Source organism: Panthera uncia, assembly GCF_023721935.1.
Source record: "Panthera uncia isolate 11264 chromosome A3 unlocalized genomic scaffold, Puncia_PCG_1.0 HiC_scaffold_11, whole genome shotgun sequence".
Classification (NCBI taxonomy): domain Eukaryota; kingdom Metazoa; phylum Chordata; class Mammalia; order Carnivora; family Felidae; genus Panthera; species Panthera uncia.
In genome coordinates, this window is record NW_026057578.1 from 64,456,683 (window position 1) to 64,480,123 (window position 23,441).

General features: G+C 43.7%; 1 long non-coding RNA gene across 1 annotated transcript in view; it reads right to left on the reverse strand.

Moving 5' to 3' along the window:
• Nucleotides 1-2,098: 2,098 nt before the first annotated feature.
• LOC125936237 (uncharacterized) overlaps nt 2,099-23,441 on the reverse strand; it is a 52,123-nt gene continuing 30,780 nt past the window's right edge. The window contains exon 4 of the long non-coding RNA XR_007461967.1: nt 2,099-3,063. This is a non-coding gene — a long non-coding RNA (uncharacterized LOC125936237). The remainder of the gene's footprint in view (nt 3,064-23,441) is intronic.

Here is a 23,441-nt window from a genome sequence, read left to right on the forward strand (position 1 = left end):
CTAACAGCTCTGACAACAGATGGCTAAGAATAGGGAATGAACAGAGGCAAAGGAGCTTTCTAGGAGACTGGCTGAAATCCAGATAGGAGTGATAAGGTACTAGGCCATAGTGGAGGGATGGGAACAGAAAGGATAGATTGAAAAGTCATTGATCAGGAGAATTTGATTGGATTTGTTACTGGCAGCTGGTATAGAAATTAAGTAGATCACAGATCTTATATTCATGGATGGCAGATCTAAAATGCATTAAATACAGTTTTGGTTGTGGCAAGAAACGTACCTCCTACAGCACCATGTGATTTAGTTACTGAGAAAAGACCTGATGAACACAACTCAAGAAAAGGGTAAGAGAGGCTATTATAAGTCCACAAAGTGGTCTCACTAGAATATAAGGATTCCTAATGAACGGTCAGTCTTCATAGATCACGGAACTGAAAAGAAACTGAAACCCTTTCTCTGTTTTACTTCTGCTTTTTCAGTTAACACGTCCTATACAAGGCCCACATGGGGCCCTTCCAACCCCTGAGGCCCATATAACCTTTCTGGTTACATCTCTGCCACCAACTGCACCTTCCCTCTAGTCTCAGTTCAAATGCATGAAAGAGAATTAGGGCACGACTCAAGGCACAAGTTGTACATACCCAAGTGGCCAACTGTGACAGAGGCTAGGTAGGGGACAGAGTGGTTACACAGTGATGTTCAGTGATGTTCTGTAGTTGTTCAGGATCAAGGGTCAGCAAACTATGGCCCACAGGCCAGTCACCTGTTTTTGTAAAGAAAGTTTTATTGGAACAGCATAGCCATTCATGAACAGATTGTCTGGGGTCACTTTTGTGTACAATGGCAGAGTGGCAAAGCCTAAAATATTTACTGCCTGGCCCTTTAAGAAAAAGTCTGCTGAGCCCTGTTCTAGATAGTTCTAGAAATGACTGGCATTTTTTTAAAAAAAAACCTTGGGTCAATGTAAAAGATTAGTGGCTGCAAAGTAGTCCTAGCATGTTTTCCCAGGCCATTTTTATTGTTTCGTAATTCCATAATCACTTTATGAACTACATTTCAGGCCAGAAGTCACTCATACATCTCTAAAGATTATCTTATTGACATAAGCAAAAGCACCTATTATTGTATGTTTATGAGCTAAACAAGTAATTTGATCTAGATCATTGTTTACGGTTTAATGGATATGTCTTTAGTCCGTTCTGGTTATTTACCCAAGGATTATATTTTCTTGCTACATTCACTCAAAAATAATACTCTGTAATTATTTCCTGTGTGCTCTGGAATGTTGAGGACTTTCTCCAAATGAGTCTTTTCATTTGTTTCCATAACATGGAATTGGCCTTTAGGTGACATGGTTGAGGTTCCTCAAACAGGATATTAACTTTCACTCTTCACAGCTGGAGAAACATAATCCTATTTCATGAGTTAGTGGGCCAAAGAGCCTCCTACCTTCTCACACTATCCTCCTTTAGTAAAATAAATGTTAACCTGGGATCTTTGTGGATTGCTTGAACAAACCTGTGTTCTCAAGGAGCTCGCTCCATACTGAGCATACTTAGCTAAGGCAGCCCACTTGGAACAAACGAGCCTTAGCCAAGCAGTCAGTGATAAAAATACATTGCCGCAAAAGCTCTGATTTATCACTCTGGTGCCTCCTACATGGTTTGCCAACAAACTCTTCTTTGCCTGCAATACAGGCTCTTTAAAGTCAGCTGCCACTCTCTCTCCAAGAGGAGAGGGGGAGAGAGTTTGTTGCTTTCACATTGTGAAGGATCCTCCACCTCCGTGTTCCTCCCCTAGGCTCCTGATTCAAACAGCGCAAGTTGAGAAACAGAGAAATACAATCTGCCTGCCGAATCATGCAGCAGTTAGCTCTTTCGAATGAGCAACATGTGTGTTCATAATGATCAAATTTGAAATGTATAGCCATCACTGCTTCTGGAAATTTGGGGCTGTTTCTGGGCCAGATCAGCCTCCAACCAAGTAAGTGGCAGCTAGCCTGCGGCCAGTCCTGTCAGAGCTTGCCCTGTCCCCAGAGCCCTGGGGACTCCTCCCACCTTATCCCTTCCTGCCCAACTCAGAAGCCTTCTCGGACACCTCAGCAGGAGACCACTCTTTCACATGTCTTCCCAAGGGCAACTCCCTCCCCCATCTAAACTGTAAAATCCTTAAGTCCAAAGAAGCTTATTCAACAGGAGACTTAGATACACTTGCCAAGACCGAAATAGGACTACCTGTTCCCCAATATGCAGCCCAGAATAGGAAGTCAATGGTTTTGAGTGGATGAGGGGACTTCAGATCTGCTTGGAGCAGGAACACCAAGTTAGAGGCAGGAAGGTTCTAGAGAGACTGTAAGTGAGAGAGCCTCAAGGTGTGCAGCTACTGCCCCTTTCTTCCCATCACCTCTCCCGACACCCCAGTCTGGCCAAAAGGCCTCCATGTTCCACTGTGGAGCTCATCGTTCACCCCATCCTTGAGAAGATCCTTTTATTCTCAGTGTCGTGTCTAAAAGTTGCTTAGCTCTGGATACCACCCTGCAGAAAATGTGAAGAGCCTATAGGAAAACTGCTCTGGTACTGGAAGTTTTATTTTAACTGTTCTATCAAAGTTCACTTTTTGCTCGGTGTCTGGTTTCATTTGGGGCTGACTTACTCTCTTGCAGGCCCTGGACCCATGAAAGCCATATTAATGTGGCAGCATAATATCAGTGGATCCCTGTCCCCCATATTTACTCTCCTCCTTCCTTCCCCTCATTCAGGCCACTGGCCTAGTTCAAGCTTCTTATCGCAGAGCAGGGACGTGATAGCAAGAGGCAGAGAAAGAAGAGTGTCTTCCTGGATTTTGGTTCCAGAAGCTGCTTAGGAGAAAGAAGAAAGACCTAGCAGCATAGACAAAATATTTGGAAGAAAAGCTAAGGAGATTAGAAATGAGTTCCCTGAGCCTGGGGGATGAAGTAAATTCCTGGGCAAATACCAAGAGCCGAGAGATGTGGCTGGATCCTGTGCAGCTACTCCGCGGGCTCACCTCCGGGAGATGGCGCAATCACAGACGGCTTTATGGGGTCTGGGAATAGAGAAGGTATGTTCAGATTCAAATCAAATAATCTGACTAGTGTGAAGGCTGTATGGCAACACCAAGAAAAATTTTTTTCTTAAAGTTAAGCATGAAACTACTTTCAGTGTCAGTTGATTAAGAAACTACATAACAAAAGGCAAAGATATATTTACTAATGTAAGTTAATTTATTAATTATAATATTTATGCATATTTGAGATGGTAATCCATGTGGACGGGCAGATTTTTCATTCATCTACAGACAAAACATGCACATGGGTGTGCAGATCCCTTGAGGTAATTCCTCGGCTCCCAGGGGTCTGCAGTCCCCAGGTTGGGACCTGCTGAACCAATACATTTGAAATTGGTCTTATCTGGAAAACCCAATATGTATGATGGCAGTGCCTTGTAGAAATACCTCTTTCAGTATTCCAGTCTGTGGGCTCTGGCAGAAATAATAGTTTGCTGCAAAACAGATCACTCTTCTTTATTTGCAAAGTCTTCACACCAGCTGAATCACAGCTTGCTTTTCACTTCTCGTAACACCTTGCAACATCGCAAAATATTTGCCGGCATTTTGAAGGGGCGGCTGCAGAATTAGTAAACTGAAAGGGGGCCTGCCTTTCCTCCCACCCTGTCAGCACCTTCTGTTCCAGCAGACCGAAAGGCAGCTGGAGAACTCTGATTGCTTCTCCAGATTAGGACAGCTCTTGGCACCCTAGCCCGGAGCAAGAATGGAAGCAAAGCAAACATTAGGGAGTTTTGCAGGTGCCAGTACATAATATTGTCACTTTACAGAACTGAATTTATAAAATGACTCCATGAAGGTGAATTGCTATGGTAACCAGCCTGCTCAACTTTTATTATATCTGCAAGTAAAGACGGCATGGGGCATTTCTATTTGGGAGTATATAATCTGAGTTTAATGAATAACTACCCATGCCCTGACTCCTAGTTAACTAGGCTCATATAATGCGAAGCCAGGAAGGAATCTTGGCAATGACCTGGTTCCACCTCCCAGGTTTAGAGATGGGGAAGCGGGACCCAGAGAAGTGACACTACACAGCTAACATATATCAGACCAGAGCCCATGTTTTCTCATGTAGTTGTCTAGTGCCCTTTTCTTTATACCAGGCTGCCTTTCTGAATGGACTCACCCAACTTCCACAAGTGAATAAGAGAAATGGGACCACAGTTAGACACAGGGTATCATCACTTCTTATTGAGATGTGAATCAAGTATTGTCAATATGCTAGTGTCTCCATTAGAGTTATCACGGATTCCACATTCTATCAGCTTTCATTTACCCCAAATGATAGGTGGAAGGACAGTGGGGAGGCAGGGACAGGGGGTGACCTGATGAGACTCGAGCCAGTATTATGGTTCCATCATATACCATACACAGGTTAGCCATCTGCAAAGAATTAGAATGTACCAATATTACACTGAACATAAGGCAAACTTCCTTTAGTGATGTGATTCAAAAAATACCCTTTAGGATTTTTCAAGGCCTAGTTTCCTGAACAATTCTCATTGCACAAATACATGCAAAGGTGCTTTGGATAAGAACTTTCTTTCCAGTCAGTAAATCACCAGGCCACAGAAAATTGAGCTATTAGGAATCTCCATAGGTTCTTGTAGAGAGGAATGGCAGAAGTTTAAGAATATTTAGTACCATTATTTTAAAAGCAAATCAAAGTCCAAAATCAAAACTAAACAGTGAAATTAAAGAGTGCTTTAGAGTATTACTTCATTTTGTTTTATTTTTTAAAAATGTCTTATTTATTTTTGAGACATAGAGAGACAGAACATGAGCAGGGAGGGGAAGAGAAGGAGACACGGAATCCGAAGCAGGCTCCAGGTTCTGAGCTGTCAGCACAGAGCCCGACACAGGGCTCGAACTCACAAACCATGAGATCATGACCTGAGCCGAAGTCGGACACCCGACTGACTGAGCCATCCAGGCACCCCAAAGTATTACTTCATTTTAAAGGGACAGGTAAATACAGATACTTACTCCCCCAATCTGGAGACCTCACTGAAATGCAGATTCTAGTTCATGAGGTCTGAAGCCAGACCAGAGATTCTGTGTTTCTTTTTTTTAATTATTTTTTATTATTAAAAAAAAAATGTTTATTTACTTTTGAGAGAGACAGAGACAGAATGCAAGTGGGTTAGGGGCAGAGAGAGAGGGAGACACAGATCTGAAGCAGGATCCAGGCTCTGAGCTGTCAGCACAGAGCCCAAAGCAGGGCTCAAACTTACAAGCTATGAGATTATGACCTGAGCTGAAGTCAGCCACTCGACCAACTTAGCCACCCAGGCGCCCCTGGAGATTCTGTATTTCTAACAAACTCTCAAGTAGTGTGAAACTTGCTGGTTCTTGGTGCACACCTTTGGTAGAAACAGACCAGTTTACTTGCCGCCTATCTCTTGAAATGCATTTGCTGTGAAACAAAGCCCTGGCTTTCACATCTGTGATGTGAAGGGATCTCCTCCATTCAGAAAGCAAATCCCCTAATAATGTTCCTTATGCTCTTTTGATTTAAAATGTGATGCAGCTGTTGCTAAATTAAGATGAGGAATCATTTGGAGAGAAGTTATTTTCTGGAGATATATAAGAAGCTGCACAGATTACAAACACCAAGAGTAAAACTCTTGTGCAGTGTATAGGGTGACCAACCATCCTGGTTTGCCCCAGTCACAGGAATCCTGGCCTCTGAATGCCTAGTGTTCTTATTGTATGTATCTCCATGATGCCCTTGCGTATGGCAGTGTATTCTGTCCTGTATGTGCACGTCTTGTATCCCTAACCAGACTGTAAGCCTGGGTTTGCTCAGTCCTGTGTGTGCAACACAGATGCTGAATGAAGAACTATTGATGACTGGTTGATAAATTGAAGATTATTTCTTCCTTAGAATGCTGTACCTAACCCATCAATGAGCTTAAGACTTAAACGTCTGGTCTAAGAAACAGTGAGTTTATTCTGCCTGTCATGTAAGCTGACCTTTTAGAAACCAAAGGCTATGTGGAGAGTCTGATTGGATATGTGATAAAACAGCAAGCAGCTGTGAGGAAAAAAGGGGGGTTGGACACCTATCACAGTGGGAAGCCTGTTCACTGGTTGTATTAGACCACTGGAGGGGGAAGCAGTGGGGTATACTGGAAAGAATACAGGCTTGGAGGCCAAACACACCCTGGCTCAGATCCTTATTCTGTCACCCATAGGTTATGTATCTTTAGAAAAGTTTCTTAAAATTCATTGGGAATTTATCTCTTCGTCAATAAGATGGGATGCCCTCTCCTGTGGTTGTTGTCAGAACTGTAGAAAATGTATTGTAAATTGCCGACTATGATGCTCAATAAAAGACAGACGTTACACTCTGGCATAATCACTTCCAATTCAAATTGGAAATTGAGTCAGCCATCCATACTCGGCGGCGTGAGAAAGCCTGCTGGATAGTTTACACGCGGGGTAATAGCGCCATCTGGTGGCGTATTTCTGCCTAGGCCGCCTTACAGAATTCGGTCTCCCCCTGTATTACCTTTGATGGTCATTCCCTTCAACTAGCATTTATTGAACGAACGGCCACTGTGTGCCAGGCACTGATTTGGCTGCTGAATGTGCAACAGTGAGCAAGACAGACATGGTCTCTTCCTTTAGGGAGTTTGTGGTCAGATGGGGAAGACTGAAATTAAATTTTGAATTAAGATTGTGAAAAGCAGTATGAAGAAAGAATACAGGATCCTGTGAGTTTGTAATATGACTTCCCTATGGAACTGCCATTGAAGGTAAAAAGGGAAGAAGCTGGCCAAGAGACTACATCAGGCACGTATCAGTCACCCAGCAGCATCTCTCTGGGTGCCTCAACTCAGACCAGGATCCTGCCAGTCCGTGGGGAGCTCCATTCTTGAGCTCTGACATCTTCCATCAACCATTCAGCAACCATCATTCCCACTCCCTGCAAGTCACTGGTGCAGGTGTCATCACTGATCTTCTCGTGTTATCCTTATACAGATGATATTTAAGAGGGTTAAGTAAGTTCCACACAGATATAAAATGACATGTCAGAGACAGGATCCACACTCAGTCATTCTGCCTCCAAAGCCCACGTCCTTTCTTCTATTCATGCTGTCTCCCTAATGCCAACCCCATGTCTTTTTATTCTGCTGTTTGCTTTGGGCTGAATGGATATCATTAGAAGAAATGTTTGGGGAGAATGAAAACACGAAGGGAAAATAAAATGATAATTTGGTGGGTCATGTGTGAAGGCAGAGAGGAAACTGCTGGCTTACGTTCTGTTGGTGTGTTTTAGAGAAGTAAACCTGAGGGATCTCCTCCATTCAGAAAGAAAATTCCCTAATAACATTCCTTATGCTCTTTTGATTCAACATGTGATGCAGCTGTTGCTAAATTAAGATGACTTGAGGAATCATTTGGAGAGAAGTTATTTTCTGGAGATATATAGGAAGCTGCACAGATTACAAGCACCAAGAGTAAAACTCTTGTGCAGTGTGTAGGGTGACCAACCATCCTGGTTTGCCCAGAACTGAGAGGTTTCCCATAACACAGGACTCTCAGCTTTAAAACTGGGGCATTTCTGGGGGCGCCTGGGTGACTGTCGGTTGCGCATCCGACTTCGGCTCAGGTCATGATCTCACAGTTCGTGAGTTTGTGCCCAGCTTGGAGCCTGGAACCTGCTTCAGATTCTATATCTCCCTCTCTCTCTGCCCTTCCTCTCTCTCTCTCTCTCCCTCTCAAAAATAAATAAACATTAATTTTTTTTTTTTTTTAAGGAAAAAAGCTGGAGCATTTCTGGTCACCTGAGAAATGGGCCAGACCTCAAGAGTTTGATATACCCATGGAAGCTAGGCCAGGACAGTTATTGAAACCTGGTGTCTGGTGGAAGGCTTGGTCATAGTCCAAGGCAGGAAAGGTGGGACAAGGGGTGGTGTAGATCCCTCAGCAGGATACCTGTGTGCTGAGTCCCTGGATTGCCAGGGAGCCCAGAACTCCCACTTCAGGACCTGGGAGCAGAAGTAGTTGGCCTCATGTAGAGGACAGATATGACAGCAGAGTCAGGCTGGTCTGTGCCTTAGTTTCCTCATCTGTAAAATGGAACGGATGACCGTACCTACCTCCTAAGACCATACGTGAACTACAAGACTTAAATATATGTAAAGTGCTCAGAGCCGTGCCTGGCCTATGAGAGTACGTGACCTGTCACCCTGGAATGAGAAGGAGAAGCTCGTGTGTAGCCCTGAACTATATAGTTCAGTTTCTCTTTCTTTGTAAAGTGGAAACCAAAAGCCCTGTCAGACCTTTCAGAAGAAACAGAACAAGATACAATTAACAAGAACATGGACAGCGGTTAGGAACGTGTGCTCTGAAATCAAATCACCTGTGTTACATCCAGCTCTGCCATTTAGATGTTAATTCATTATTTCACAAACACATAAGGGCCAGACACTGTTCTTGGCACTTCTTAGCAGGTAGGAACTGATGTGTATCCCATTTTACAGATGAGGAGACTGAGGCACAGAGAGATTATGATTTGCTCAATTCACCCACAGGCCAGAACCTTGGGCTAGTTTACTGACATCTCTGTTCACCTTGTTCTCCCAGAAAAGTGGAGGTAATAAATTACGGTACCTACCTCATAGGGTTGTTATGTAGGTTCGATTGATAAGCTATATAAAGCACTTATCAAAGCGTTTAGAACATTGTAAGCACTCAATACTTAAACATAACATTCTTACTGCTTAATTGGAGTGACAATACCTATTATTACATGCTGTAATTATCAAAGATATAACTGGCAGTTTAAGAAAATGACCAAATGGTAAAGTTGGAGAAGTCTGGGGTGGGGCAAGGTATATACAATATCCTGAACTTAGTAACGGGAGGACAAGCCCAAAGATCCTATTTGCACGATAGACCTCATAGACCTTTGGGGAGAAGTGGCAAAAAGGACTTTAAGGATTGACGATTGGTGGGGCGCCTGAGTGGCTCAGTCGGTCAAGCCATCTGACTTCAACTCAGGTCATGATCTCACCATTTGTGAGTTCGAACCCCGTGTCAGGCTCTGTGCTGACAGCTCAGAGCCTGGAGCCTGCTTCGTATTCTGTGTCTCCTCCTCTCTCTGCCCCTCCCATGCTCATGATCTGTCTCTCTCTGTGTCTCAATAGTAAATAAACGTTAAAAAAAAAAAAAAAAAAAAAAGTAAAAGGATTGACGATTGGTCCCCAAATGCCACGCCTTACTTTCCTGATCTAAGAGGGACAACAAAAAAGTCTTCACCTCTGGGAAGAAGCTCTAGAAGCCCCAGACAGGGAAGCTGAGGTATCTGGAGAGGCCCAGGTGTGGGGCTCTGATGGTGAGTTGGGCCTATAAATGCAGCCTTTTCTTGCCTCCTGCTGTGGAAAGCCTGGGCGGGGTAATGGCTCCAGCCCATGTTCCAGATTTCTCTAGTGATCATCCTCCTGCTTGCTCGCTTGAAACCACTGTTGTCCTAGAATTTCCTCCCTGGCTTCATCCTTCTTGACTCTCATCTTTTGGCTCACAGAACCCAACCCTGTCCCTTTGCCTGCTCTGTTTTTTATTTGTCCCCCTGATTCCAGGGAAGACACATGCCCATCTGGCCCAAGCAAGGGAACCCAAGCAAAGAAGAATATCTCTGATAAGAGATGTGGCAATGTTACTCACAAATAGCTCTAGACTCCTGGCAAAGTCTTAGGAACTCACCCACATTCTTCATCAGAGGGGTGTTAAACTTCATTTTGGAAACCTAGTAAGAGTTGTATGTGGTTATCAGTGTGAAAACAAGAACTCTTGTCCAGGGTGAGTTCCAAGGGCAGTAAACATTGAATGGACACAGTTGTCCAGCCAAGCCACATTCATCTCTCCTTCTCCTACCTCTTAAAAAGCTGTGCTCTCGTGCTCAGGGAATTCTCCCCAGCTGCACTGCTTTGCCCCCGGATGGATCCTCTGTCTCCCCTGAGCCCTTTCACTTAGACAACTGGATTGGACAGTACCTGGTTTGCATTTCCATCTCTCCCCCGGATGCTGCCCTTCTCAAATCATTGGCAGCCAGGATTGGCAAATTCTGCCTCTCCCCTTTGTGTGGATGCTACCCCCTGCCCTGGGCTGGCATCTTGGGGCCCCTGGTCAGTGCAGGGGAATTTGAGTGATGGCTGTACAACCTTGGTGTCTGGCATTTCAACTCTGGCTTCAGGATCTGGGGTCGTGGGGAGGAAGCTGGAGAGTGGAGCCACCCCGTGGCAGAGGGGTGCACAACAATGGGGAGACTAGCCAAGGATGATCTGTAGGAGGAAATGAGCGTCTGGCAACCCTGCTGGTCATAGGCCATTGCGTCCTCTCCCACAAATTCATGTGGCCTGGGGAGACTTAGCTAAAGTCACCATGTGCCTCTAGGGTTCTACTAGGAAAGCTTCCAAGACTGGAATTGGGCTCCAACTGGGCTTGAGGGGTGGTCCACCCACACTGTGCATTCGTGCCTACATTCAGTGGTCCCCAGGTCCAGTTTTGCTTAAAAGTAACACACTCTTTTCCACAAATGCTCTGTTTTGTTCTTCAGATCTGACAGGAGATAATCATGGTGATGAAACCTCTGTGCTTCCCACTACTGCTACAAAAAGACCAGATTAAAATTTTATGACACTTTTGTTTTTGTTTTTTATGTATGCTGTATGTGAAAATATCTATTATGCAAATCAAGTAGTCTGCTTCCCATTGCCAAGCATCTCTGGCACAGGAGCTGTAAGAAGAAGTGTAATGAATGTAAAACAGTTTTTAGAATCCCTAATTTGGTGGCTGGTATATGAAGCTGGCAAGCCCCTCTCTGCCACAATGCTGCCAAAGACTGCCTGGGTTGGGCACTCCTTCCTTAGTGCACAGTGCTGCAAAAGAGGGGGGGGGGGGTCTCTTCTTGGACTTCATCCCCAGGCAGCCCCCACCTTTCTGATGCTCCCATTCTTGCCCTGGGGCACTGGGGAGTGTGCTGCTTGCGCTCTGCTGGGATCTGTGGGCTGCTCAGTCATCACTGGCCTCCTTTCTTAATCCAGCGCCCACAGATGGCATTCCAGTCCTCGCCAGGGAAGAGAGCATCTTACTTTTCTCCTGTGGTCACTGCCATCTCCCTAACGCCTCTCCTCCTTTAGCAAATTTCTTTTTTTAACTGGGAAGAGGGTCTCTTCTGACCTTCCATCTGGAGGCCTTTTCTCTTCAGTACATCCACTCTCCCCACCCCCTCTCAGCCCTGGCTCTCAGGTCCTTCCCAGGATGCCATTCACAATGCTATTGACTTATCTAGGCTGCCTGGGACATTCCTGTTTACATTTCCTTACCATATGGATTTGAGCTGAAACTGTCCATGAAATAAGGTATGAATGTCTTTCATTTTTGTTTAAAAGATATAAAGGGCAGAGAGGGAAAAAAAATGAATACTGAGGGAAGAGAAAGGGCCCTAGCATTTACTGAGAACTTAGAGAGCTTTTAGATTGATGTCAAACATACATCAATTTATTCATCCTAACAGTGGTCTTGGAAAGCGTTATTTATCCCATTTTACAGAGGAGGACATGGAAGCTAAATAATTTGCACAAAGTACCAGAGCTAGTAAACAGAGAAGCCAGTTGCCAATTTGCTTTTTATTTAGTGTAAAAATTAATGAAATTTTTCTGAATGATTCAGTCCTTTAAAACAAAAAGACTTCTACAAACAATCATAAGAGAATATTATAAAAAACCATATGTCAACAAATAGGACAACCCAGAAGAAATGGATAAATTCCTAGAAACATATAAACTACCAAAACAGGAAGAAATAGAAAATGTTTACAGACCAATAACCAGCAAAGAAATTGAGTCAGTAATCAAAAAACTCCCCCCAAAAAAAAGTCCAGGACCAGGTGGCTTTACAGGCAAATTCTACCAAATATATAAAGAAGAATGAATATTTATTTTTCTTAAAGTATTCCAAAAAAATAGAAAAGGAAGGAAAACTTCCAAATTCATTCTATGAGGCCAGAATTACACATACCAAAACCAGAAAAAGACACCACGAGAGACCATGGTCTCTCAGAAAAAAGCATTTCACAGAGTACAACATCCATCCATGATAAAAAACTCTTAACAAAGTAGGTTTAGAGGGAACATACCTCAACAGAATAAAGGCTATTTATGAAAAGCCCACTGCTAACATCATCCTTAATGGGGAAAAACTGAGAGCTTTTCCCCTAAGGTCAGGAACAAGCCAGGGATGTCCATTCTCACCACTTTCATTCAACACAGTGCTAGAAGTCCTAGCCACAACAATCAGACAATAAAAAGAAATAAAAGGATTCCATATCAGTAAGGAAGAAGTAAAACTTTCATTATTTGTAGATGACATGATACTATATATAGAAAACCCTAAATACCCCACCAAAAAACCTGCTGGAACTGATAAATTCAGTAAAGTGACAGGATACAAAATCAATGTACAGAAATCTGCTGCATTTCTTTTTTTTTTTTAAACATTTATTTATTATTGAGAGAGAGAGACAGAGCACGAGTGGGGATGGGGCAGAGAGAGAGGGAGACACAGAATCCGAAGCAGGCTCCAGGCTCCGAGCTGTCAGCACAGAGCCCCCACACAGGGCTGGAACTCACAAACGGCGAGATCATGACCTGAGCCGAAGTCGGATGCTTAACCGATGGAGCCACCCAGGCGCCCCAAATCTGCTGCATTTCTACACGCTAACAATGAAGCAGCAGAAAGAGAAATTAAGAAGATAATCCCATTTACAATTACACCAAAAATAAGATACCTAGGAAAAAACTTAACCAAAGAAGTGAAAGAACTCTGAAAACTATAAAACACTGATGAAAAAAATTGAAGGCGGCACAAAGAAATGGAAAGACATTCCATGCTCACAGATTGGAAGAACAAATATTGTCTATCCTACCCAAAGCAATCTACACATTTAATGTAATGCCTGCCAAAATACCAACAGCATTTTTCACAGAAGTAGAATAAACAATCCTAAAATTTGTATGCAACCATAAAAGACCCCAAATAGCCAAAGTAATCTTGAAAAAGAAAACCAAAGCTGGAGGCATCACAATTCCAGACTTCAAGTTATATTACAAAGCTGTAGTAATCAAAACAGCACGGTACTGGCATAAAAACAGACACATAGATCAAAAGAACAGAATAGAAAATCCAGAAATAAACCCACAATTATATGGTGAATTAATCTTTGACAAAGCAGGAAAGAATATCCAATGGGAAAAAAGTCTCTTCAACAAATGGTGTTGGGAAAGCTGTACAGCTACATGCAAAATAATGAAACTGGACCACTTTTTGAAACACCACACACAAAAATTAATTCAAAATGGATTAAAGACCTAATAATGTGAGACCTGAAACCATAAAAATCCTAGAAGAAAGCACAGGCAATAACTTCTTTGACATTGGTTGTAGCAATTTCTTTCTAAATATGTCTCCTGAGGCAAGAGAAACAACAGCAAAAATAAACTATTGGGACTACATCAAAATAAAAACCTTCTGCACAGCAAAGGAAACAATCAACAAAACTAAAAGGCAATCTACAGAATGGGAGAAGATATTTGCAAATGACATATCTGATAAAGGGTTAGCATCCAAAATATATAAGGAACTTCTAAAACCCAACACCCAAAAAACAAATAATCCAATTGAAAAATGGGCAGAATACATGAACAGACATTTCTCCAAAGAAGACATCCAGATGGCCAACAGACACATGAAAAGATGCTCATAACTGCTTAGCATCAGGAATATGCAATCAAGACTACAGTGAGATACCATCTCATACCTTTCAGAATGGCTAAAATCAACAACACAGGAAATAACAGGTGTTGGTGAGGATGTGGAGAAAAAGGAACCTTCATGCACTGTTGGTGGGAATGCAAACTGGTGTAGCCACTGTGGAAAACAGAATGGAGGTTCCTCAAAATATTAAAAATAGGGGCTCCTGGGTGCCTTAGTCAGTTGAGTGTCCAACTGCAGCTCAGGTCATGATCTCACCATTAGTGACTTCCAGCGCCACATCAGGTTCTTTGCTGTCAGCACGGAGCTTCGGATCCCCTGTCCCCCTCTCTCTCTGCCTCTCCCTGCCCTCTCTGTCTCTCTCTCAAAAATAAATAAAATATTTTTTAAAACATTAAAAATAGAACTACCCTAAAAAAAAATAGAACTACCCTATGATCCCGCAATCACACTATTGGGTATTTACCCAAAGAATACAAGAACACTAATTGAAAGGGATACACACACACCCTATATTTATAGCAGCATTATTTACAATAGCCAAGATATGGAAACAGCTCAAGCATCCATCAATTGGTGAATAGAAAAAGAAGATGTGGTGTATATATACGCGATGGAATATTATTCATCCATAAAAAAAGGATGAAATCTTGCTATTTGAAACACATGGCTGAGCTAGAGAGTATAATACCTAGCGAAACAAGTCAGTCAGAGAAAGACAAACACCATATGATTTCACTCATGGGGAATTTAAGAAACAAAACAAAGAGGAAAAATGAGAGAGAGAAACAAGAGAGAGAGAGAGAGAGAGAGAGAGAGAGAGAGAAACAGACTCTTAATTATAGAGAAAAAACTGATGGTTACCAGAGGGGAGGTAGGTGGGGGGGACGGGTTAAATAGGTGTTGAGGATTAAGGAGTGCACTTGTTGTGATGAGCACTGGGTGATGTATGGAAGTGTTGAATTACTATATTGTACACCTGAAACTAAAATAACACTGTAAGTTAAGTAACTGGAATTAAAATAAAAACTTAAAAAAAAAAAAGGCTTCATGAAATGTACCTCACACAAATGAGCTGTGTGACCTGGGGCAAGTCAGCAAACCTCTCTGGACTATAGTTTGAACATCTATAAAGTCAGGAGGCTGTTCTAGAGGGACCTGAGCTTCTGACCCAGGCTTTAATTATCCTTGTTCTAAAAGGACGTCCTCCTGCCTACCCCAAATCTCTCAGGAACGTAAATCATACTACCAGGAAATAACTGATTAATACTCATAGTGTATTAATCAGGAGTACTTCAGGAATTTCCATCCTTTTTCCTGCCAGGCAGCAATTGCACAGCCATGCTCCAGCTCTCCTAAATCAGGATCTCTAAGGGGGCAGGAGGATGAGAAATACAGTGCTAAAGGGTTTCTACCTTACCACTCCCCTGCTCTCCTGCGCCAGCCACTGTAGCTGGTGTGGCTGGACCCTGATGTCTTTCCCTGTGCAGCTGCGTGCTCCCCCACAGCTGGCTGCCAGCACCCCACGAAGGGCCAATACTGGCCATGTTTTATCCCTGGGCAGGCCCAGCCAAGATAAACAAACAGGCAGGACTTGCATGGCCTCCTCCTGCACCCTGGGAGAGCACTGCCCATGTGGGGGGGAAACAAGATAATATTTATGAGAAACAATAAAATCTACAGTAGTATGCACACCTTGAAATTCTAGGAGCCATGAACTGGAAGAGCACTTCCTGACTCCCTTTGCAATGTGAACTTGCCTGGCCTAGGTGAAGGGAAGATCATGTGTGAGGGCACATACACACACACACACACACACACACGCACACTCACTCACACACGTTGACTGTCTCCTTGGCATTTGCTAAGCTCTCACATGAAGCATCAACAGTCCTAGGAAACTGTACTTACGAACCCTAATACCTCTGGAGCTTGCCAGTATTCCAGGGTCAAGTGCAGACCTTTAAATAGCTGTGGACTACATTCTGACCTCGGAGCACAAACTAGATACAGAAGGATCCAGGGATGCCGGGGAAGCTGAGTTTAGGAGGAAAGCCAAAGCCTGCTCCTCTTACCATCCATGTCCTCCTCTCCTGCCCAGCCTCCCAAACCCATCCCCCCCAACACTCACAAACCAACAGAGCATTAAGTCCCAGAGTGAGCAATTGGGTAAGAGACAGATACTGGTCGAAGCTTTGTGTGTGTGCATGTAGCTGTGCCCAGCACTTGATCTGGGGATGACCAGGAGAGGCGGTGTTATCATTTAAGTCAAGTTTTCTTTGGCACCCTCCTGCATCTCACAGCTTATCCTCTTTGTTCCCATCCCAGCCCTCCTCAGGCACCCTTCCAAGCAGCTCTGTGCAGTTCAACTAAATTTATAGGACACTCCTCTGCTCCACACTGTGCTGAGAAACACAAAGTCACTGTGGTACTAGGTCTGTTGCAAGCCCTGTGACCTTGGGCTTCTCGAGTGACTGTGTTCTTGCCCCACCTTGGAGAAACTGGAACAATGCAAGAAAGATGATGAGGAACTCATGCCCAAATGAAAAGTCTAGTCTTCTCATCAAAACACTGGCAAATAAACCTATATTTGTATGTTTTGAGTTAAAATAAGATGTTTAAGGGGCGCCTGTGTGGCTCAGTCGGTTATGTATTCGACTCTGATTTCGGCTCAGGTCATGATCTCACAGTTCATGAGATTGAGCCCCATGTCAATTCTCTCTACCCCCCCCCCGACCCTACCCCCACTCAAAATAAATAAACATTATTAAAATAAAATAAGATGTTTAAGGCTGGAGTATTTCAATGTCTTAACTCCTCTAACCAATTTTTTCAAGTGACTGATCAGTAATAGCCCAAAGTGAATTTCATGGGAGCTTCTGTGATAGTATCTCAATTCCTATTTTTATTAACATCTACAACGTGTAAGGGGCTAGGGAGACACTCTGCTGGGGCCAAAGGGAGCACATCCTGGAGGGGCGGGGGCTTCAGCCGGGCCACATGCCACCTGTGAGATTCATCCATACTGATGTAAGTAGTTCATCTTCACTGCTGTATAGCAGTGCGCTGAATGAACATAACATAACTTACATGTTCTGTTCATGCTGGTGGATATTTGGGTTGGTTATTCTGAATATGTGGCCCCAAAATTCTTGTACATGTCTCCAGGTATAGGTAGAGACATAGATGTGAATAGGGATATAGATATGGGGAGAGAAAGGGGGGAGAGACAGGAGGAAAAGTGAGAGGGGGAAAGAGAGAGGGGAAGGTACTCTGACTGACTCTAGGGTATATACCTAGGTGTACAATTGCTGGGTGTACAGGTGTGCTTACCTTGCCCCTCACCAGGAAATACCAAATTGTTTTCCTATACCAGGACCAAGTTACACTCATACTGATAAGGTATGAGAGTTCTGGTTGTTCCACATTCTTTCCAGCATTTGTTATTGTTGGACTTTTTAATGTTTGCCTATCTGCTGGATATGAATTAGGTATCTCACTATAGATTTGATTTGCATTTTGTAAATCAAAACTTTTCACTTGTTTGTTGCCCATTTGTGTTGTCTTTCTTGTGAATGCCTGTTTATGTCTTTTGTCTCCTTTACTTTTGGGTGTTTCTCTTCTTGATCCATTTGTGACCTTCATATATTCCAGACACGAATCCTCTGCCAGTTAACATATGTTGCAAATATTTTTCCCAGACTGTGACTTGCCCTTTCACTCTCTTGAAGGTGAATTTTGATGGACAGAAATTTAACATTATAATGTAGAAATGTGCATTAATAATTTCCTTTATGTTTCTGCCTTCTGTGGCTTATTGGAAATATTCTTCCTTATCCTGAGTTCATAAATTTACTGTGTAGTTTCTCCTAAAAGATTTTTTAAATTGTGCCCTTTATAGGGGTATCTGGGTGGCTCAGTTGATCAAGCATCCAACTCTTGGTTTCAGCTCAGGTCAGGATTTCACAGTTTGTGGGATTGAGCCCCACATCAGGCTCTGTGCTCTTACCTTGGTATTCTCTCTCTGTCTCTCCCCTGTTCACGCATGGGTGTGCACACGTGAGCTCTCTCTTAAAATAAATAAGTAAACTTAAACAAATAAATTGTGCCTTTTACATTTCAAATTTCATTCTATCATGAATTAATCTGTGTTTGTAGTAAAAGTCCATATTCTTCTTTTTCTGTATGAATGGAAACCAGTTTTTCAGTACCATTTATGAAATAGGCCACCATCACTCTTGCCTATCTGTTGTATCTTCTCTGTCATATTTGTGTGTGCATGTGGGTCTGTTTCTAGGCTCTTCCATTCTACTGGCCTATTTTTATATACTTGCCCCAATAACAAAGTTCTAATGTCTATAGCTTAATACTGTCTTGATATCTGGTAAGGTATCTTTTCTTTCTTAGAAATATCTTATCTATTCCTTGCTCTTATCTCTTCCCTATAAAAATGTTTAAATGGCTTGTCATGTTTCAGAAAGAAGCCTAGTAGGCAGTGTCATGGGTAAACAGAAGGAGCAGGAAGGAGCATCTACATTCAAAGCAATGAGGGCCACTTGGGGTACAGTAGGGTCTGAACCACGCAAGGTGGTGCCAGTGACCAGACAATATCTGAAGTGCAGGGGCCAAGGCCTCTGGGGGCCGGAGCAAGACCACCTGGTGTGGGGAAGCTCAGCCAACGTCAAAAAATGATGAGGCTGTCCTGTTTATTTTTATCAGTCCAGTGGTCCCGGGATGTCATAAAGGTACTAAACCTCTCCTGTAAGCCTCCTTTGAGGGGGTTTTTAAGGAACTGGAATTATTTATTATGAAAAAGAAAAACTAGAAGTGACTTAGCTGTTCATCACTCTTCCAGGATAAGGGTATCAGGGAAAATGGAAAAAGAGGCCAGAATTGGGGACTCAGATTCACAGGAATCAATTATTGTCCCAAAGAAATAAACCTAACTGAAAGCATGGCCCTGCTCGTTTTCTCCCAAAGAGGATGTAGATGGTTCCAGTACAAATCTGTGCCCATTACTGGGTTGGTTCATTGGTTGGTTGGTTGGTTGGTTGGTTGGTTGGTTTTTTAAGTAACACTTATTGAGTATTTTACTATGGGCCTAGCTCTCTTCTAGGCATTTACCAGGTATTAGTTGATTTAAATCTTCCCTACCCCCTGCCGTGACCCAAATCAACTCAGAGAAGTAGCCAACTGATGATTGATCAGTTGGCACATTCCCACGAGGAACAGAACATTGAGGGAAGTTGAAGAGTTCCCTTTGTGTACAGACCTTTGACAACCACTCCTCAAACTGGTCTTTTGAACATTTCCTAGTGAATCTTGTTTATTGGACCTACCCGGGGGAAGTGTAATGCCAGGAGTCAGGTTATGCAGTTTAAAAACAAAAAGGAACAGGATTATGGTGACCCCGTTTTCTCTGTGGAGGCCGAAGGAAGGAAGGAAGGGGATGAACAGGAAAAGGGTATTCTAGAACAGAATGCCTGGAGTAGCCATTACACCCTCGACAGAGGTTGTGTGAACAAGACTTGGCCCCTTGCTTCAGCTCAGAAAGTCCATGGTATCAGATGCCAAGTATTGGCATCAAGGGTTTTCCAACAAGAAGGCAGTGCCTCAAATCCTTTGTGGAACAAGACAGGTTATAAATAGATCTATAATTTTTTTTTTTTTAACTAGAAGGCAACAGGCTTAGCACAGCTATTCTTCCCTTTTGGTTCTCCTCCCTGCACCGCTTTGCCTATTACATCCCTGCTACCAGGCAGATCTACCCGCCTCCTAGCCAATCCGCTGCAGCAGCCTCAGGAGAGCCAGGGTGGAAACTGGCTTCTATTTCGACTTCAGGTTGTGACCTTGCTTGTGGAAAAGAGTAAATCTTCCTATCATATCTCAGGCTAATTGGGCAGGAGGGAGAGGAGACTAGAATTTATTGTACAATTTGCCACCTGCTGACTAGAACTGTAATGTATCCATTTTAGAGGCAGGCTCTGATTTTAGTGACAAGCTAATGAGAAAGAGGATGTGGGCTGGGTTTCTGGGACATGTAGTGAAGACCTGCTCACAGAGCTTTTAAGTACAAGATCAGAAGACTGGTACTTTACAGGCCAAGTTATATGTGGCTTGTGGTGTGTGCGTGTAGTGTGTGTGTGTGTGTGTGTGTGTGTGTGTGTGTGTGAAAGGGGGGGGGAGAGATATTGACTTCATCTATCCTAAAAGATCCAAAAGCATATGAGCATACAGGGGATTAGAAATTATTTAGCCTAGTGCATCTTGAGCTTTCTTGTATGTCAGAATCACCTGGAGGCTTGCTAAGCACAGATTACTAGGTCCCACTCCCAGAGTTTCTGACTCAGTAGTTCTGGGGTGGGGCCTGAGAATTTGCATTTTTTATAAGCTGCCAAGTGGCTGTGATGTTGCCAGTCTGAGGATTGTGCTCTGAGGACCGCTGATTTCTCCTGATGTCACATATGAGGAAACTGAAGCCCAGCAGTTAATGAAAGTACATGTCCAAGGGCCCACAACTGGTTATTGGCTAGAACCAGACTAGAACGGACTCCTCCTGACTCCTAATCTGGTGCTTTCCCTACCTCTGCAGGCTGGCACATGGCCAGAGCGCCAGGGAGGTGCTATTCTAATAATAAACACGTTATCCTTTATGGCTGAAGATTACCAGTCTCCACATTGTTTTCTCTTGCCTTCTCCAGCCCAACATCACTGGCTCTGCTGTCTCAGTACATAAATAGCCTAGCCCAGCCCAGCCCGCTCACCCTACTATCCCGTGGGACTTAGAATTCAGTCTTGTGCCCACAGCCAGGTGCCCACTCCTGCAGTGCTAGTGCCTATTTTACTCTCCTCATATCTTTGCTGGTAAATATGCCACAGATCTGAGGCCTCTGTGGCAACCACTGGTCATGCCTACTGGCCCTGAGTTACAGCTCTTCTTATGTCCTCCATGTTCACCAGAGCTTTGACTGCGGTCTCTAATATCTAATCCCCTTAACCTGCCTAGTACCTAAGTGCCCTGATGAGGCTAGAGCTTCACTCTGACTGACCATCCAATGGTGGGGGACTGTGCTTCTGTTGATCTTATTCCTGGGCTGGAGTGTTGGTCTATACCCAAAGCTGGTGGCTGGGTTCTGTAGGCCACGGGCAAATCTCCTACGTGGTCTCTGCCCATCCAGAGATCTTCTGAGCATTGATTGCCTCTTGAATTCCCTGAGGCTGTGCTCTGTCTGCTAGATTGGAAACCCGAGGCTTGACTTGGTATGATTTTCATGGCCTTGGGATGCTTGCTACCTATTATTGGCACTCGCAGGGCCAGCTTCTACACCGGATTAGTTCCTCAGCCCATCTCACCCTAGCCACATTTCTTCATCTGCCCTGTGAGACCCAGCACAAAGATGTCCCAAAGAGGGCAAGTGCTTAAGTAGTTTTCCCTCGGCATGGGGAAGGGATACAGTGACCCATCCACAATGGTACATTGAGGCCTCTTTTCATTTGGAAGTGATGCTCCAAAGGCATTGCCTGCAAGGAGGTAAGAGTTGGCTACATTATTCTGCATAAAGAATTGGTATATATACCAATATATAACTGCATAAAGATACTGGAGGAGAGGGAGCGAATACAAGAGAAGATGCTAGAAAAGGCTGATGTAGTTTGAGTGACACGGCAGGAAGCTGGAACCTAGGGAGAAGTAGTCAGTTAGAGACTCCCTATGTGGAGTGGCCAGAGGACTTCTGCTACTCAACTCTAAGTTGTCTTCCGTGGGACAATAAGACTTCCTCCCTGGTCCAAATTTTAATACCCCTGCACAATGTTTGTGGGGGTGACACGGGGAGAGAGTGGGACAATATCCAGAAGTGTGGCCCGCTCCACTCACTTCTGCTGAGATTCATGTGTAGCTAGCAGCATTCTGTCTTGATACTAGGTTGTAATCTGCTGGTTCCAGGTGGCCAACACCAGAGGGGTGAGCAGAGGCTAAAAGTGGGGCTGGAAGAAGCAGGGAGGAGTACTAGACACAGAAACAACTGCCAGGTGGACGACTCAGGCAGGAACATGAAACATACCCAGTTGCCAAATGTACTGGAGGCTTTGAAGGCAACTCTTAGGTGCGGTGCTGGGTTATTCTGGGATTCGCTGTTGTTTCACTCTAACCATTTGCGAGAACTAGCCTGATGTGAGACATACTAGATTCTGTTAAATTTGGATCCAATTAACTTGGAATCTGTGCTCCTGTGGTCAGGGATTTAAATTATCTTTTTCTTGTCTATGAAGAAACAAATCCAAAGTAGAGAAAAGATGGTAGGAAGGAGGTTTAGTCTTTGTAAAGGAACAATTCATTCTTGCACTCTAACAAAATGTTTATTGCTCTAGGAAAAAATAATTTGCAATAAGTGCATTGATAGCTTGTAGGGCTTTATGGTTTCAGAGAAAAAAATTTTAAACCCTCAATCCTTTTTCTACAATTTAGTTTGAGGATAGTTCCAAACCTCTTTCTAACCACTCCCTCCCCCTTAAGAGTTTATCCCTTTATTTCTCTCAAGCAGATCTTGCATGGTGAAGAGAAGCTATGAAACGCCAGGTTGTCCTTTTTAAAGGCTCCCCAAAGCATCCTGGAATGGACAAGGTTTCTTTCTTCTCTCCAAATAAGTGTCAATCACCAGGGCTGGAGTGGATGGTCAGGATATGGCAGTGGGAATAGAAGGGGAGGAAAGGGAAAGGCTCTTGCTGAAACCATTCCCTTTCTTTTATTTGTTCCTGGTCCAAGAGCTGCTGCAAGGTGTCTCTCAGAGCACACCTTGGTCCTTTTCCTGAGTAAGCCAAACTTGGAAGTGGCTGGCAGGCCTAATTGTGCCTCTACGGGATCCAAATTCTGCAAGGAGACAGAGAGGTCTGGAGGCCTCTGACTAGAGAGCCTGATGGATTAATTCCAAGCCTTGAGCAGTCCCAAAAAGCTGTCAGGGTGCCTGGGCAGTGTGGAGCCGATCTGGACGATGCATTCCAGATGGTTCGCCTTCCTTCCTTGGGTTTGGGGCCAGTTGGAGCTCCCGGGCGGTCTCCCAAGGTAGACCCCCAGGGAGCTCAGGGCAACTGTCCAGCTGGGAGGGACCAGGCTCAGGATCACTGTGGCAGGCTTGCAATTAGAGGGAAGGGCCCCTCCTTTGTGTGGAGCATCTGGATATCATTTTTCAGGCCATTAAAAACACTAACTCTACTCTGCTAAATGCAGCCAATTCATGAAATGAAAGAAAAGGAAAGAAAGAAAGAAAGAAAGAAAGAAAGAAAGAAAGAAAGAAAGAAAATGAACAAATGAACTCGGAGGACAATTCCAGACCAAGCAGTTGCCCCAAAATGGATCCAAATAACCTGGGGCTATATGATATGGTGAAGCTCAGAGAGTTCCAAAACTCTCTAGTAGGCATCCAGCCACCCCCACTCCCACCTCCCAACTTTCACCAGTTCATGAGCATTGATGCCACCAACTGCAAAGACTCAAGGGCAATGCCAAGGCTTTGCAATATATTTTATTTTTTGGTTTTGTTTTTGCTTTTTAGTTTGGTGTCTTTTTTTTTTTCTTG